The sequence below is a fragment of the Lolium perenne genome, chromosome 3, assembly GCF_019359855.2.
Source record: "Lolium perenne isolate Kyuss_39 chromosome 3, Kyuss_2.0, whole genome shotgun sequence".
NCBI lineage: Eukaryota > Viridiplantae > Streptophyta > Magnoliopsida > Poales > Poaceae > Lolium > Lolium perenne.
The window spans coordinates 33,705,714-33,709,061 of record NC_067246.2 but is presented as its reverse complement, the minus strand read 5'-3'; the positions used below and the strand labels follow the sequence as shown (position 1 = coordinate 33,709,061).

The 3,348-nt window shown below is 48.4% G+C and overlaps 1 long non-coding RNA gene across 1 annotated transcript; it reads left to right on the top strand.

The window, feature by feature from the left end:
• Nucleotides 1-2,469: 2,469 nt before the first annotated feature.
• On the top strand, nt 2,470-2,981 carry LOC127338065 (uncharacterized). The gene is made up of 2 exons (XR_007874187.2): nt 2,470-2,575; nt 2,665-2,981. It is a non-coding gene; the product is annotated as an uncharacterized lncRNA (long non-coding RNA).
• Nucleotides 2,982-3,348: the final 367 nt, after the last annotated feature.

Genomic DNA, 3,348 nt, shown 5'->3' with positions numbered 1-3,348 from the left:
GCTGTCGTAGTGCAACCCTTGCATATCTAGCCGCCCTTACACCTATCTTAGGTGTAGGGGCGGCACCCCGCTTGATCTTTATTTAGTAGATCCGATCCGTTACGGTTGCTCCTTGTTCTACAAGTATTAGTTTAATATCTGCAATAGTTAGGCCTTACAAAGGGTTGGAGGATCCAGCGGCACGTAGGGTGTCGTTTGCTAGTCCTAAACAGGATGTTCCGGGGATCAACCTCGTGTTGGTTTTTAGGCCTTGTTTAGGATCGGCTTACGATCACCGTGCGTGGCCGCGAGGCCCAATCGTGAGTAGGATGATCCGATTATGCGGTGAAAACCCCAAATCGTCGTAGATCGAGTTAGCTTTATCTTGATCAAGCAGGACCACCATATATTCGTGCACCTCGTACGAATCATGGGTGGATCGGCTCCTTGAGCCGATTCACAGGATAACCTGAGAGCCGATCGAGGCTCGTATTTAATGTTTATGTGTATGCCATGCAGGAAACTAAGCGAGACATCTCCATCACCTTCCTGGCCAGGTATAGGTCAGGTGGCACGCCCTTGCATCAGCATCGGACGTGTGTGCCAGAAGCTTTGCGGGCCGTCGCTCGGAGGGACCAGGGCCAGCCGCAGCCCTAAGTTGTTCCCGGCTCTACTGTGTTGCCCGTCGCTGCCCGCCGGTGGGTTTCTGACGCCAACAGCGGGCGAGCCGCCTGGCGCTTCCGGGGACTTGGCGGGCGGGGCAGAGAGCAGAAGGGCGGGGCAGAGGGCAGGGAGGCGGCCGAGCGGGCGGGGCTGGAGGCAAGAACGGACGGACGGGCGACGGCGGAACAAGCTAACGGTTACTGGATACAACAATGGACGTACCTTCTCCCAGTGGATCAGCGGGAGCTTATGGTTACTGGATGCAACCGTCAGCTAACGGTTACACATGACTTCTTTTTCCAGGCTAATAGGTGGCGTTATATTAGTAGATTGCAAAATGGATAGCTATATGTTGCTTTTTATCTTTAGATGGTTGATACATATCTCAACCTTATCTGATCCATGATTGTAAACTCTTCAATTTTTGAAACGCTGAAATAAATGAAAAAGGCTATGTACTCCTTTCTAAACTACTGACGCTCAAGGTTTGCTGCAGAAAGCTGCGGATTTGGTGAGGAGAACTTATCTACAACTCCGATGATCGTAAGACAGTAAAAGCATTTTGTTTCTGTTTAGCCTCTATTGCATTTTGTACTCGTGCGTGATACTTGTGAATGTTGAACTTTAACTCTGTTACTGCAGGCTTTAGTCGCACTGGTAGGTTTTTTGCCCCGTAGTGAGTGCTCGATGCCAAGCACGTACTAGCAGATTTCCTACCCATGCAAGGGCACTCCCTTTTCCCATCCCCTTTTCTGCTTTTCTCTTTTTTTTTTGAGAAACACAGTACAAACGCAGACGCTCACATACACGCGCATACACTCACCCCTATGAACGCACACACGCACACCCTACCCCTATGAGCATCTCCGGAAGACTGAGCCGACGGATTGGATCTTGAAATTGACGAAGTCACCACAGGCGCCTCGCTGTCGACGGGAACGTCGCCTCCCACTGAATGAATATTCCGCCTTTATGAGACACACAGATGTCAAATCTGGGATTTGAACTCTGGTGGGCTGGGGGTACAACCACCCTCCTAACCACCCAACCTCAGGTTGGTTCTCCTTTTCTGCTTTTCTCTTGATTGTATAAAACTATGTATTTCAGTTACGCACTAATGAAAAGGGAGTTGCCTGTCTTGAACAAATGACCATGTGACTGCTGAACTACTGCAAGCCTTTCAGAGTTTCCTTACTCGAATCAATAGAACAGGGCGGGAGGTTGCATATTTGCACTCAAATCCTATTCTTCCTCTATCGTATTTGCGCAACGACAGGCATCAAATCAAGAACATGACAGGATGTTTCGCTAGAAGTCGGCGGAAAAGTGCCTAATTTCTGTTTGAAAGGAAAAAAAATGCCCAACAAGTTTTGTGTGTGTTTATGATGGTCAATGTCATTAAAGTGCTGCAATAACATGAGCAACGAGCTAGGCCACAGTGCCACACAAGTAGAGAGAGAAATGCACGTTTAGTTGACCGGCCGTCTGAAAATGCAAATCAGTAAACACTGAACTTCCAGTGCATTTGGACAATGGAGACACACAGCACAACGCTGTCCGGCCGCCACGGCCCAGCGGCACACACTAGTACGCGTGTACACGCATGCCACTGCATTAGTCATCAGATGAATTTCCGAGATACTTGTAGCACTGACCGACGGACGACCTGGACCATTGTTAGTCGTAGCGGTAGCATACTTGTAGCAGCAGGAAGCATGTGAGAGACGTCACAAAAGGAGGAAGAAGAGAACTCGCCTACCTTTTTCTTCGTTGGACACAACTTTGACTCTTTGACTGCTGTTGGCCTATAAAGTGACGCAGCAATGAGGATCTGGAGAGCGATCGATCATGGAGCGTTCTTCCTCACTCACAATCACCGCTGCCCTCCTCGCTCTCATATGCTGTACCTTGGCGTGCTCGGCGGCGGCCCAAGGTACGGGCTTCATAGTCCATGCATGCACTACATCTTAATTCCTAGTCAGGTTATCCGTACATGTTTGATCTTGTAGTATATGTGTTTAGTTGCTCAGGGTGGAAGCCGTGAACCGATACATCCGCCATCCCCGCTGTCCCGCTCACCGAGTCGGTCAGGGCAGGCGCGGCTCACTCCGCCTCCACCGCGGAGGAGGCCGACCATGGCGACGCCTTTTGGGCCACACCGCAAGACCCTGCAGGATGCAACAAGCCTCAATTAGTTAAGTATGAATTATGAAACACTGATGCGATGTCCGAGTTGAAGTGGAGATGTGTTATCTTCCAAACATCTGTATGTGTGCCTACCGGCGTTAGTGTTTGATTCTATGACGTGAAAATAATGTCAATTTATTCGTTTGATGAAATGTCTTTTGATGTGATTATGATATGAAACTGCACTGCTTACCTTAATATACAAGACTGGATCGGCAGGGCGAGTTTGTTGTGGTCCAGGTCGTTTTGTTCCAACTGGTAGGTTTTTCCTCGTCTACACGGAATAGAAAGCCCCTATTTCTTTTTCCACTCAACATTGTCTATGTGACTGCTTTAAATGCAAATAGGATACCATTCAATATAAAAAAAAGAACATTCCATTCATCATCAGAGCCCAGGATGAACTGCATTGTTCCAATGGATTTCAGAAGTTGCTTCAAGAATCTTCAGAAGTTGAATCTTCAGAAGTTCACTTGTCAAACCACATGCCAAGTGCACCTATGCATAATGCTGATAGTA